At 54.0% G+C, this 14,964-nt stretch overlaps 1 protein-coding gene across 1 annotated transcript in view; it reads left to right on the top strand.

The window, feature by feature from the left end:
* Positions 1-262: 262 nt before the first annotated feature.
* Positions 263-14,964, top strand: part of KCNG2 (potassium voltage-gated channel modifier subfamily G member 2) — a 56,038-nt gene continuing 41,336 nt past the window's right edge. Inside the window, 2 exon segments of the mRNA XM_072815052.1 lie at positions 263-1,303; positions 13,088-13,455. The gene's annotated coding sequence lies outside the window, so the exon portion shown is untranslated.

Here is a 14,964-nt window from a genome sequence, read left to right as displayed (position 1 = left end):
TGCAGCTGCATCCTCTTCACGCACCACCCTCCACGGCACGCTGGCATCAACTCTATCCTCTGCCTCAGATCCCCACAGCCAGCGTCCTTTTGCTGTAGGAGTGATGCCCAGTCTCATGAGATAGCCTCGCAGGAAGCAGTAGTGAGCAAGCCTATGCGCTGCTGTCGGCCACTGTCCCTGGGCCTTCAGTTGTGCATGCAGGTGCGTGCACACACGTGTCCGTGTACAGGAGGTACCGGTTACCTGTGTGTGTTCCCAGAGACCGGTGCTGCCCCTGGGAAGGCTGGCCCCCAGCGCTGCCTTCTCATTCTGGGGTGGGCCTGTCTGTGGCCCGTTGTGTGCCCCATCTTGGTGTGGGCTTCTTCACAGGCCACCACATACGTCGTGACCCTGGACTTGCCTCCAGCCCCGGGACCACCCAGCCACATAAGCACCGCCGTGCAGGGTCCATCGTCCTCAGGGCTGTCTGTGGTGGGGCCGCACATGTGTTATGTTAGGAGACAGCATGCGGAGTGAGCTGGGTCCACAGAAAGTGAGAAAATGTGTCTCTACCCTCTAAAGTCTCAAGTGTGGTCATGGGGAGGAGCTGTGGGCACATACAATAGATCCGCACACTCATACATGCATACATGTGAGCCTGGTGGGTGGTGGAGAGCTTAGGCAAGTTGCCAGCCATGTCCTGACGAGCAGATGCTCCTCCAGGGCTGGCTCAGCACTGAGGAGACACCCAGAGGACGTCCCCACAGGGTCTGACCTGCGAGGTCTGAGCTGGGCTGTCTGTGCGTCACCGTCTTGTTTGAGTCAATCTTCCTGATGTCTGTGTGAGGGGGGACATGCATGACCTGAAAACTCACCCAGGGCGCCTCTGAGCCTTGTCTCCACCGAGCATGGGAGCCTGTGACCTCTGAGAGCTTGGTCACCTCCCAAGACAACAGGCAGCCTGAGAAGCCTTCCATCCGTGCTTGGCCCCCTGTTGCCCCACAGAGCGGTCCTGCCCCATAGGCCACCCATCAGTAGGCCTTGCAAGATCTCATGGGTGTCTGTCTCCTGAGTGCATCCAGTGCACGACCCTGGGCTTGGGGATTATTCTGGACCCTTCAGGCCTGGAGAGGGAGAAGCCATCTGTCCCCCCAGGAGCTGGCACGGTTAGTACCTATAGGAGGAGGCTTCTCTGCTGCCCTTGCAGCATTTCCACCAGCAAAGTGACCTCTTGCTCCCCTTTCTGGTGCCGGCAGTTTCCTGAGACCGTGTGGTGACATCTTTCAGGCTGTGGCCAGAAGTAAGGGCTCATGAGCCTCCTCAGGTGAGTGAAGGTGAAAGCAGCGCTGCTTTGGGGCCAGAATTAGAAATTACTAACAAATAGGAGTTTGCATCGTTTTCCTTTCCCTTGTGGGTCCCAGCGGCTGACACGTTCCTGGATGCTCATGTAGGGCATCAGGCTGCCACCAGAGCGGCTGTCACTCATCTGTTCCTAAGTATAGTGTTGGAATCACCCTACCCTGGGGCCACCTGGACAGGACTTTGGGGAGACTCCCCAGCCTTCATGCTAGAGCCAAGGAAGAGCCCAGAGCGTGGCAGGCTCAGGCCCATGGGCCTCCCCTGGCTGTCCCGGCCCTGCGCCCCAGGCCTGAACATGCAGATGTGGCTTTGTGGCGAGGGCTGCACCCGGGACACACTCCAAGCCGTCTCCAGCATCTCTGCTGCCCCTGGTGTGTGGCCTGAGTCACTCTCGCAGGCGTTCGATCTCCCTAGGGGAGCATGACGGGCATCTGAGCTTTACGACCTCTCACACACACGACACACTTAACCTTCACAAACATCCTGAAGCAGTTGTGTTTAGTTTTATAGATAAGAAACTGCGTAATGAGTTCAGGGTCACCTGTATCTTAAGCTGATGACAAAGACGAATTTTCTGACTCAAAATCTACTCTCCCAGTTTGTCCCTGGCTGGTGGCCCCTCCCTGACTGTTCTCTCACTTTGGGCACATGGCCATGGCCCCTGTGGGGCTGGCCCTCCTCACACCACGGCCAGAAAAGCTGGTCCTTCTTCGCCGCCCCAGATCCGACCTTGCAATTGTACAAGAGAGCCCGGTGCACTGCCCCCAGGTCCATAGACGCCCGGGCACTGCAGTGCCTTGGGGGCCTCCGTCCTACCCTCCCTCCAGTGAGGAGGGCCTTATGTCCATGGGGCCTTATCTCATATGGTGCCCACGGCGTTCTGCCCTAGATGGGAAGCCTGTTCACTTCTTTTAGAAAACACAAGGGCTTTTCCCACGACGCTGACTGCCCTGGCCCCCCAGGCCCTGGAACTGCTTGGGTTGCAGTTCCTCCTCCACCCTGTGGGGACTGTACCTGCCGGGCTGGTGGGGCTGGCAGCTAGCTCATGGTTGGTGTCTGCTCCACCGGCGGCACCTGCATTCAGGCCAGCCTGGTGCCATGTTCAATCAGCCCTGCATGGCTGTCCTGTTCCTGAGCAGAAACGAGCCCCACCAGTCTCAAATCAATATAACTTACAAAATGGTATTAATTCTTTCAAAACTCCTAAGAAAAGACATTTCCAGGCTTGGGTGGTCTCACTAGGAAGTTCTACCTTTTTTTTTAAAGATTTTATTTATTTATTTATTTATGAGAGACACAGAGAGAGACAGAGAGAGAGAGAGGCAAAGACACAGGCAGAAGGAGAGAAGCAGGCCCCATGCAGGGGGCCCGACATAGGACTCAATCCCGGGACTTCAGGATCACATCCTGAGCCGAAGGCAAGTGCCCAACTGCTGAGCTACCCAGGCGTTCTTCTACCAAACATTCAAAAAGGAGTGAATTCTATCAACCATTCAACAAACAGGAGAGAACTCCTGATCCACTTTACGAAGTCACATTCCCTGAAGACGAAAGGAGAACACCCAGAAAGGAACCACAGGTCAATATCATCCATGACCTTAGACACAAAATCCTAAACACAATATTAGCAGATTGAATCCAGTGATGTATGGGGGTGCTGGACCGCATGAGATTTACTCCAGGCATGCACGGCTGGTTCAACATTCAGAGTCCACCGTGTCCACAGAAGAGACACACCATCTCCTCAGTTGGTGCAGAAAAGCCTTTGATAAGATCCAACACCCACCTGTCATGAAAACTCCCAGAAAACTAGGCGTAGACATTCACCTGGATAAAGAGCATCTACAGAAGCCCTGAAGCTAAGAGCGTGCGAGGTGAAAGGGTGAGTGATTCCCCCCTCCCCCGAGAGCAGGAACAGGGCAGAGCTGTGCCCTCTCGCTATTGCTCAACCTGGTCCTGGACATTAGAGAAAACAGGAAAAGGATGGGCAGCCCGGGTGGCTCAGCGGTTTAGCGCCGCCTTCAGCCCAGGGCCTGATCCTGGAGACCCTGGATCGAGTCCCAGGTCGGCTCCCTGCATGGAGCCTGCTTCTCCCTCTGCCTGTGTCTCTGCTCTCTGTGTGTGTGTCTCTCTCATGAATAAATAAATAAAATCTTTAAAAAAAAGAAAAGGACATAACAGGGGTGCGGTCAGGCAGGAAGAAGGATAACATCCCTGTTTGCAGATAGCAGGACTGTCTACGTGGGAAATACCAGGGGAAGTTCCCCAAATCTCCTAAGCAGAAGGAAAGATGGGCCGTGTTCATGGATTGGAAGACTCTACAGTCTAGCTGTTTGCTCTCCCCAGCTGGTCTGTGAAGTCAATAAAACCTCTCTCAAGATCCCAACAAGAATTTCCGTAGATGCAGACAGCTGATCCTGAAATCCATGTGGACAGGCACGAGTGCTGACATCGTAGCTACAACAATCTCAAAACCCAGAAACAAAGTGTGAGTCCTCGCTGCCTGATATTCATGTTCATTATGTAGGTCAAGGAGCCAGGGCCGATGACGCTGGCCGAGAGGCAGACAAATGCACACGACGGTGAAACCATTCGGACCCAGCCCAGAGTGTCCACCGATTCTTGACAGAGTTGAAGAGCCAGGTGAGCAGAGCAGCACAGCCTTTACAACAAGGATGGTGGAACAGCTGGTCATCTAGACGTGGGGGAAACCTCATCCTTCACCTCACACCTCATAGGAAAATCAGCTCAAAATGGATCACAGATTTAAGTGTAAAATGTTCAGCTACAAGATGTTTAGGAAAAAAATAGGCCACTCATACCTAGGGTTAAGCAGTTTTTAGACCTGAGGCAAAAAGCATGATCCATAAAAAGTAGACTTGATAAACTTGACCTCATCAGAATAAAAAAACTGCTTGTCAAAGGACCATTTAAGACCAGAAAAGGAAAAGCTAAGTGAGAGAAAGTATTGGTGAACTACACATCCAATAAAGGAACAAAATCTGTGATACATAAAGAATTCTCAAAACTCAATAGCTACACCCCAAAGAAACCCACAGATAAATAAAATATACAATAAATGAGCAAAATATGTGGAAAGACACTTCACTACAGAGGATATACAAAGGATGGAAGAAAAGTCGTCCCACAGCATTAGCCATTAGGGAAGTGCAAGTCAACACTGAAGGAGGTATCACCACACACTTGTCAAAGTGACTAAAATGAGAAAATACACACAACAAATACCAACGAGGACGTACAGACATGAGCACTTGTCAAGTCAGTCGTGGAGCTGCCCTGCGGCCTAGCCGCTCCTCTCTGGGCATCCATCCCACAGAATGACACCTGACGTGCACAGCCTGCACACCTGCTTGCTGTGGTCATGTGTGTACTAGTCCAGAGCTAGACATGACCCACATGTCCTGTGGTGAACAGCCATCCTGTGAGACGTCCTTGCCACGAACACTGCTCAGGCTCAGAAAGAGAGAGGTATTGATGCACCAGAGGTTTGGACCGATCTTCAGGGAGTGATGCTGAGTCAAGTAAGCCCATCATTCTGATGATTCCAATTTACATTATATTCTTGAACCGACAAAATTACAGAGATTGTGAACAGATTAGCCATCGCCAGGAGTTGAGGAGGCAGGGAAGGGAGGGACCTGCTGGTGCTAGATGTCCTAGTGGTGGAAATGTGGGGGAGCCAGGAGAGGACACAGAAGCCCTTTATATATTTCCTCAACCACTTGTGAACCTACTGATGTTTCAAAATAAATTTAATCTTTAGGACGCATGTGCAACTATTTCATATAAAACTTCGTAAAAGTGCTAAATGTCACCTTGAAAGTCACCTGTGAGGCTAGGATTGGATTTGAAGGGGCTGTGAGGGGGATGGTAAGGATGGACTGTCCCCTCCAGGTGCTGTTGGGGGGAGGGTATAGCGGGACGTGGACTGTCCCTTCCGGGTACTGTGGTCAATGTTGTCTACTACTGTGAAGGACCTTAGTTGGGGAGGAGGAAGGCTTTTCAGAGCTGGGCTTTGAACGTCAGGATGCTCCGTGTGTGGTGGAGGTGAGCATAAAATACGGTCAGTGATGCGCACAGCTGAGATGAGGACAGCTTCCCTTCTGGAAGGAGAAGCTGCCAGAACAGTGTGGACGAGAGTGAGGTGGATGAAGGAGATCCCTCATCATCTGTGCCTGGACTCCTGGGACAAGGAAGGAGGCGTGGGGTTCGACACAGTCCACCCAGTGCTCTGTAAGCAGACAGCACAGCCCAACCTGTCCCCCAACCGGGTCCTCCGCCGTCCTGTTCCCGTCCACGTCTTCAGAGCAGAGGGCAGCCGTGGTCAAGGAATCTGAGGATGCATGACCCTGGCCGGGGAGGTCTCATACCTCGCTGTGGGTGGCCCCCTGGAGCCCCGCCCCCAGAGCCCAGCAGCTTCTGTGTGGGGACAGCGGGCCTCAAGCAGGGGCTCCCGGGGCTGCCCGCCGCTGGTGATGGGGTGACAGGCATTCTCCTCCCTCCACTGTGTTGCACACCTGAGGTTCACCCTCCCGGGGTTTGGGTTCTAACTGAACATGAGTTTTCACAAGGATGAACCTCACCTCATTCAGGTGAGTCACAGACGGGAACAGGAAAGACCAGCACGGGTTCTTGCATGTGCTTAAGGCACAGAGCTGCGGCCTGGCTGGGCCACCTTCTTCCGTGGTGATCCGCTGACCTGTGAGGGGGCTGCGCGGCGGGGGGTGACCCAGAGGACAGGGGTGGGGTGCGGGGGCGGGGATGGGGGGTGCTCCTTGCCACTGGGCCTACAGGCGGCCTCGGGTGGCAGCGAGTGTCCTTCTGCTCAGCCGTCAGCTCCGGGGCCCTGGACACGTAGGGGCTGCACACCTGATGTGCCATCTGCAGTTCTGAGGTCTCCCTCCCTGCCCGCCCCCCCCCCGGGGGGTCAGTGGCCATGCGGGCCATTAACACCATGTGGATGGTGTGGGAATGAGACATTTGAGTTATTTCAACCCATTGGTTATTTTCCGAATGTGGATAAAGGGCCTGTTTCAAATTGAACGCAAGGCTGTTACTACACGTGGTTGTGGTTGAAGATTGTGTCTTCAGCTCTTTGTCATGGGTGCTAAACTGATCCCCCTGCAGAGGTCCTCACAGCCCCACAGGGGAAGCTGGGGAGCCCTTGCTGACCTCCCCACAGGGGAGGGATGGGCGGGGCAGCCCAGCCTGGGGACAGGAAGGAGCACAGACTGATGGCTGCACTCCTACAGGATTTGCAGCAAATGCCCAGGCATGGGCAGGTGGTGCTGCGGCCCCTTGGCCCCTTCACACCACATTGTCCCCTGCAGCTGTCACACAGCTATCACATGGCTGTCACAGGCTTGCGTGGTCAGCAGGTGCTGGGTGGTCATGTCAGGGGGCACATGAGCTTCCCAGGATGTCCTGCCCTGTGTCCTTGCCCATCGTCTGCCCACACCCTCTGCCAGTCCCTCTGCCCTACCGTTGTTCCCGCACTCCCTCAGTTCTCATCCTGGACCCCACCCCAGGGCTGTGGGGGTCCCCAGGTGGTGGGTGGCAGCCACCCTGCAAGAGGGACCTGAGGCCACAAACAGGATGGTGCACTTCCCAGAGTGAGAGCTCCCTGTCACTGGTGGAGGTGGGGGGGGGGGGAGGTGGATGTGCAGGGCTAGGGCCCAGCACAGAGGTGGCAAACTCGGGTATCCAGAGCCTCAGAGGAGCCAGAGGGACTGTGGTGAGCCCCCCTCCTCCACTGGCAGCCACAGGAAACCCCTGAGCGGCGGGGAACTGCAAGAATCCTGAGGCATCCGAACAGTGCAGTTGCTGTGAGCTTGTCACCCATGAGCTGTGTGGGCCGTGAGCATTGGGAGCCATGGGCGGGGGGTTGTGGTGTCGGAGCAGGACTGCTGCAGGCTGAGCTCGGCCACCATGCGGAGGTTCTGGAGCCTTGGGGACCCTGAGGTGACCTCTGCACGAGGACCCGGGAGGCACAGAAGAGAGGGACGGGGACTGGCCCCCCAGGCCTGTCCTGCAGTGCCCATATGAGCATGGGCCGTGCCGTGTGTCCTGGGAACTGTGAGCGGGCAGCCTGAGACCCGGGCCTCCCAGCCAAGCACCGAGCCCTGTGAGGGCCACCATGCGCACTGCCACCGGGAGGGGAAGCAAGCCGCACCGGGCCAGGCCCTGTGAGGAATCCAGCATGCTCCGTTGGACATGATCCCCGTTGTCCGTACGGTAGTCAGCGATGAGATCAGAAGCGGCGACATGGCTCTGGAGAGGGTTTTACTGTAAAACACGCAGACTATGAGGTCAGTAAGCATCCAATGCAGGAACAGGACCACACTCAGGCCCCCCGTGGCCCCCTCTGGGCCGCTCTCTGCCTCCCCACTGGGCCCCTGCTCCCAATCCAGTCCATGCACACCTGCCACCCCAGCCCCAGCCCCGGCAGCTGCTTCCTGGCCATTGCCTCCTCTTGGAGGCACCATGTCCGCTGCTGTGAATGATGCTTCTATGAACATGGGTGGCCAAATATCTGGGTTCTTGTGGGTAAGAACCCGGATGTGGGGTAGCTGTGGGCTCCGATGGCAGTTCGGGTCTTAATGTTTTGAGACACCCCCGTGTCGTGTCCATGGTACCCGTATCACATCATATTCCCAGCACCCCAGGCTCCCAGTTTCCCCCACCAACACCTGAGGGGCTTCCTGCGGCTGTTTGCTTATTTGTTTTATTTCAAAACCATCCTAAAGCATATGAAGCGGTGTCTTTGATTCCGATGTCTGTCTCTCCAGGGCTCGGGGCCATCACAGCGTCCCGTCGCGCGTGCTGGCTATCCCTGTGTCTTCCTTGGGGAAATGCCCGTTTACACACTTTGCCCGTTCTAAGACTTCTGTGTCACTGCGGATTCCCCGGGCTTGTGCAGCATTCTAGGTGTTGAACATTCCCTGCCTCCAGTCTGATCTGCGAGTTCTTCACTCTGCGGAGGCTGGTGTTTGATCAAGTACACGTAACCTCTCTTCTCCTCTGTTCCTTACTTGTCTGGTGTCATATCCAAGAGCTCATTACCAGTCCAGCGCCGTGACAATGTACCCTGGGTTCTACAGTGTTGGCTCTCACATTCACGTCTTTGATGCATTTCGAGGTGATTCCCTCACCTGCAGTAAGACGACGGTCTAAGCTGTTCGTTCTGCGCATGGGTGTCTGGCTCCCCAGCTCCATAGAGTCGCCTTGGTGCCCTGCAGACAATTGTGTGACCACATGTGGTGTACAGGTCTCGGCCCCTGCTCCATCCCTAGGGCCTGTACATCTGCCTTGATGCCAAGACCACCCCCCGTTTGCAGTGTGAAATCAGGAAGTGCGAGATCTCCAACTTTGTTCCTTCTCAAGATTGTTTTGGCTGCTTGGAGACCTCATGTGAACTCGGAGGTGGATTTTCTGTGTTGGCAAGCACATGTTGTTGGGACTTGGACAGGGGGCGTTGAGTCCAGGTCGTTCTATGGGTGTAGATGACCTGGTACCATAAGTCTCCACTCCACGAATGCAGGGTATGCTTCCTAGTTCCTGCAGCCTTTGTAGGGAAGAAGACTTACCTCCTTGCTCAGGTGTAATCCTATGTATTTCACTCTTTATTGTGCTATGTACATGGAATACTTTTCTGTTTACAGTGGCCGGGGCCTTGTGGGGTCTGGGGTTCCGGGGCCCCTCCCCACATGCTCCTAGCCTCCCTCATGATGCTTCTGCCATGAGGTCCTCAGGGCTTTACAAGCACAGACAGAGATCCCTCCAACCCTCCCCCAGTCCAGTGACATCTCCCCAGGTCCAGTGACATGAGGACCCCCATTGGGACACTGTCCACTGGGCTCCTTGTCCCTAGTGCCCCTGGGCCACCCAAGGACAAGCTCCTGGATAAGAACATGTACCTGGCACAAACACTCTCCAGGAGGGTCTTGGCTGTCATGGGTAAAGGGGTGGCACTCACTGACCCCGTGGGCCTCGCACCTGACCTGCTGAAAGGGGGGGCGGGGAGTGACTTTGCAGGAGCAGGAAGTTGTCCCTATGTAACTCATTCTTATCCGTAGCACCTATAGATGGAAGAGAAGGGAGAAACAAACTTCCTGCTGCTGATGGGAAACAGCATTTCTTTCAAAACTTTTGTTTTCTGCTGAAAATCACAGCAACTGACACACAAATGATCTAGAGCCATAGGAAGGTGTCTCATCCAGGGCCCTGATGGTGCCATGGAGGGTGCCCTGTGCTTTCAGGAGCAGGTAGATGGCCTGACGCCAGGAGACATGGACGCCAGCACCAGCCCCGTCACTTGGAACAGCTCCGACCTCCAGAAGCCTTCTGGGCCCAAGGCAGAGACGCTTCTCCTGGCGGAAGTGTCTGGAAGGCACCTCCTTGCAGGCAGAGCTCAGGGCACATGGGGCGTTCAGGGCAAGCCACTCCGCAGTTGGCCAGAGATGAGTCTCTGGCAGCCCTGCCACTGAGAGGAGCCCCTTGGTGGCCATGAGGCCATGGCCCCCAGGTCTGGCCAGGCTGCTGGGTCACTGAGGACACACGGTCCACCCCCTTGCAGCACAGGGCCCACCTGGCCAGGGTAGATGCTCCCAAACATCGGTGTGTCTGGTCAGAAACGGACACCATTGGCTGCCGTGAACTACATGCTATGAATGACGTGCCGTGAATGATGCTCCGTGAACACCTGGTGGAGGCCATGCGTGTTCGCCTAGGAGTAGAGTTGCTTGGTTGCACATTACTTCTGTTTAATTTTTTGAGGATCCGCTAGACTATCTTCATGGTGGCTGCAACCACTTACACCTCACAAGGCACCCAGGGCGCAGGTTCCTCCAGCGCCTCACCTATGCCTCTGGTTGTCTATCTTTCTGACTCAGCCATCCCAGCTGTTGAGAAGTGGGGTCTCTGGCGGTTGTGATTTGCATTTCCCCAGTAGCTGATGCCGTTGAGCATCTTTCCGGGTATTTATTGGCCATATGTGTGTCTTCTCTGGAGAAATGTCTTTTCCAGTCGTTTGCCCATTTTTGAACTGGTGGTCTTCTTGTTGAGCTGTAGGAGCTTTTACATTCTCCCAATATCAAGTCCTTACTAAATCCATGACGTGAAAGCGTTTCCTCCACTCCATGGGCTCGCTGTCGACATGCCTTTAATTGCGCAAAGGTCTTTGATCTGATTTTCCTTTTGTTGCCTGTGCGTCCGTGTCATGGGTAAGAAACCATTGCCAAACTCAACGCTGGGAAAGTCTGACACTATGTTGTTTCTAAAAGTTTTAGGGGATCCCTGGGTGGCTCAGCGGTTTAGCGCCTGCCTTTGGCCCAGGGCGTGATCCTGGAGTCCCGGGATCAAGGCCCGCATTGAGCTCCCGGCATGGAGCCTGCTTCTCCCTCCTCCTGCGTCTCTGCCTCTCTCTATATAGGTCTATCATAAATAAATAAAAATAAATAAATCTTTAAAAAAATAAATAAAAGCTTTATAGTTTTAGTTCTTGAAGTTAAATTATTGATCTACTTTGAGTTAAGTTTTATATGTGGTGTGAGGAAGGGGTTCATGTTCACGCATTTGCACATGGATGTCAGTTTCCCCAAAGTGTTTGTTGACAAGGCTGGTTTTTTCCACATTGAGTGGTCTTGGCACCTTGCCTAAAATCAACTGACCATGGGGACCCGGGGGCTCAGGTGGAGGAGCGTTTGCCTTCGGCTAAGGTCATGACCCCAGGGTCCCCAGATCGAGTCCTGTGTCAGGCTCCCTGATCAGTGAGGGGTCTGTATCTCCCTACTCCCTTTCCCCCCACTTGTGTGCATGTTCTCCCCTCAAATAAATAAATAAAATATCTGATAAATAAGTAACTCCCACTGGCCATAGATGTGAGGGTTTATTTCCAGACTTCTGTTAAATCGATAGGATAGGTGGGGATGCGCTGGTCTGTGAGCCAGGATCACACTTTGACAGTGGTTACAGTGGTTACTGTAGTAATAACCAGTACAGTACAGTGGTTACAGTAGTACAGTGGTTACTGTACTTTTTCATATGTTTTTAAATTGGGGAGCATAAGACCTCAACTGTGTCATTCTTTTCAAGATTGTTTTTGCAATTCAGAGTCCCTGGTGTTCCACGTGAATTTTAGAATAGGTTTTTTTTTCTATTTCTGGAAAAAACGCTGTTACGATTTTGATGAGCCATCCTAGAGGCGGGCTGAACATCCTGGTAGGCTTTGTCTTCAAGGAAATCGCGGCACTGATATTTGAGGGAGAGTGTGACACTTTCAGTAAAACTTGTTAAATCCAGGGCAGCCTGGGTGGCTCAGTGGTTTAGCGCCACCTTCAGCCCAGGGCATGATCCTGGAGACCCAGGATCGAGTCCCACGTCGGGCTCCCTGCATGGAGCCTGCTTCTCCTTCTGCCTGTGTCTCTGCCTCTCTCTCCATGTGTCTCTCATGAATAAATAAATAAAATCTTTAAAAAAAAAAAAAAAACTTGTCAAATCCAGATGCAAGGCATGTCTCATCCCGGTGCCCAGGGTTGAAGCAGGAAAAGATTTAAAAAACTTCTCTGTTTGAACTATTTTAGATTTAGAGAAATAGGGATCCCTGGTGGCTCAGCAGTTTAGTGCCTGCCTTCGCCCTGGGGTGTGATCCTGGAGTCCTGGAATGGAATCCTGCATTGGGCTCCCTATATGGAGCCTTCTTCTCCCTCTGCCTACGTCTCTGCCTCTCTGTGTGTCTCTCATGAATAAATAAACAAAATCTATTTAAAAAAAAAAAACGATATAGAGAAATGCAGCAGGATTAGCTCAGAGCTTCCTCACCCAGCTGCCATTGGGTCACATCCTAGGTGACGATGACTCGTGACCCAGGCAAGGAGCATCATTGCCCACGAGCATCTGGGCCCCGGGCCCCCTCAGGTTCCCACGGCCCCCCGCAGGCCTGCAGCCCTCCCTACATATCCAGATGTCCGTGGGGTGGGGGCTGCTCGGCCGCAGGAGCATGACCACCCAGGCCCTCGGCCTCCCTCGGACCATGCGAGGCGGAGTTACACTGATTCTGCAGGATGTGAGGGCAACATGGAGACCGCCAGGCTCCCAGGAGTTCTGGCAGGACAGGAAGGTGCTCAGAGGGGCCCGTGTCCTCCACCCCATGGTGGCCCATCCTCCCTCCTCCTCCTCAGGCTCACTCATCCTCAGTTCCCCCTGCATCAGCAGACAGATGCATGTGTGCTTCTTACACACCAAGTGTGTCATGCTGGATCTGCCTTTACTGCTGGCACGGTCCCCACGGTCCACCCAGGAGGTCGACCCTGCGCACCAGGCCAAGCTGACCTTCCTCATCCCCCACAGCTGAGTGGACCTGCCTCAGTCGTCCAGCGTTTGGTCGCCCCGTCGTGAGGCTGGTCCCCGTGTTCTGCGGCGAGCGGCCCGGGCACTTCTCGTGGGTCCCCCTCCCCACTGGCACCCACCCGCACTCCAGCCCCGGGGCGAGCCACAGTCCCCACAGCTGGCCAGTGCTGCGGCCGCATGTCCCCAGGCTCCCAAGTGTCATGGCTAAGAAACAACGTCCGGGTGTTGGTGGCCCCAGTTCCCCTGCTTCTGGCTGAGCTAAAAGGTCCTTGAGTCTGAGAGCCGTTGCTGTCCCCGTGGAGTGGCCTCTTCACGGGTTCAGCCCACTTCTCGGTGTGGTTTGTCCCTTGTCCCTCAGGCCTGAGAGTTCTTCCCCTGCCAGCTTTCCTTTCCAGGGGCTCCTGGCTATTCTCGCGCCTTTGGCGTCTCGCGTCGCGGGACTAACTCTGTAAAACGGCTTGCTCTGTTTTTTACTGGGATCGAATTGAACGTATGGATCAACCTCGGGAGGAAAACCTTCGGGCTAAATGCTGTGCCGTCCTTGGCGAGAGGGGAGCGTGCACCCCGTGCGCCCCGTTCTACCCTCGTGATTCTGGAGGGCTCCCCCGTGGAACACGTTCCTGCACATGCAGTCCTCGCTCGTTGCTGTTGCGAAAGCCCCTCTCAACCCCGCGGCCGCTGGCCCTCGTCATGCGGAGGAAGCTTTCCACCCTGCCGGCTGCCACTCTGCTCAGCTCTTTCCTCCAACATGTAAGTGTTTTACCGTAGGTTCCTGAGATTTTCCAAGTGCACGGTCATCTGCTCAGCAAGCAGAGACAGTTTTACCGCATGGGTGGGTCCCCAGGGATGGTGCTGGGTGCCAGCAGGTTGTGTGTCCCCCGCTCCCTGTCCTGGTGGGTGCCCTCCACGTGTCTCCACTGGACAAGACTCCGGGTTTGGGCCCTAATGGGTGGTGCATTGCCTGTGAGCTATTCCTCAACTTCTTGAGCGTCAGGTGCTTCCCAACATCCATGGAGATGATCGTGACTGTCTACCCCTAGGACTATTTCTGTCGTGTACAACATCAGGGGATTTCCTGCTGTTGACCCTGACTTGCGTTTCTGGAATGAATGCTACTTTTTCTAGTATTTTTAAAAGTCACATTCAGTTCTTCCTGTTTAATAATATTTGCTTAGATTTTTTTGCACTGATTTTGTAAGTGATATTGGGCTGTAGTTTTCTTTCTTTGCAGTAATTGCGTTGGGTTTAAATATCAGTGTTTCCTCCTTCATGAGAGGGATGCAGAGGCCCTGGGACACTTCATCGCATGTTGGGACTCTCTGGTCTCTTGGGTCGGGCCTTGGCACCTTCCATGCGGTGGTTCTTTTACATCTTCTTTGTTTCTTCAGGGGACATTGGTGTGTTTACATCTCTGACTCTCATGGGATCCACCTTGATAGACTGTGTTTCCTGAGAAAACTACGCATTTCCTCTAGGTTTCCAGCTTTATTTGCATGGAACACTGCCAACTGTCTCATAGTTTTTCTCTTCCATTTCAAAAGTTAATTTCTTGAATATAATCACATGGCTTAAAAAAGGGGGCGATAAAGAAGCTCGAGTGACAGGAAAGATCATCCTCCTAGGTCATCCTAGCATCAGTGTGTTCCTAGCGACATGTTACAGCATGTTGCCCACCTCAGGTTCCGAATCGGCTGATGTGTAGTTACAGGAGACCAGCTCTGTGCTGTTGCCGAGGGAACCACCCCCCCGTGGAAAGCAGCTTCCTTGCCTGAGAACTGCAGGGGCTCCGTGACTGAGGAGCCACCTGCTGCCTGATGCCCACTGATGCCAACTTGAAGCAAGTCCTTGGGGGTGAAAGGCTGGTGCAGGCTTCACACAAAGGCCAGTCACAGTGCCACAGTCAAGGGCTTCTGTCTCACCATATAAAGAACCACAGGATGGGACTCCCCCAAAGATCAGATGGTTTCATTCCTTTCCCGGCTGCTAACGTTGCTGGGTCCTCTGAAAAAGAAGAAAGTCAAAAGTAGGGATGCCTGGTGGCTCAGTGGTTGAGTGTCTGCCTTCAGTTCAGGGCATGCTCCCAGGGTCCTGGGATCGAGTCCCACGTTGGGCTCCCTGCATGGAGCCTGCTTCTCCCTCTGCCTGTGTCTCTGCCTCTCTCTGTGTCTCTCATGAATAAATACATAAAATGTTAAAACAAACAAAACAAACAAAAAACCAAAGCAGGATTGAAAACCATAGTGGAGAGAGCAGAGACGA

Source organism: Canis lupus, chromosome 1 (assembly GCF_048164855.1).
Source record: "Canis lupus baileyi chromosome 1, mCanLup2.hap1, whole genome shotgun sequence".
NCBI lineage: Eukaryota > Metazoa > Chordata > Mammalia > Carnivora > Canidae > Canis > Canis lupus.
Note: the sequence above shows the minus strand (reverse complement) of the source record. Positions and strands in the feature narration are given on the sequence as shown.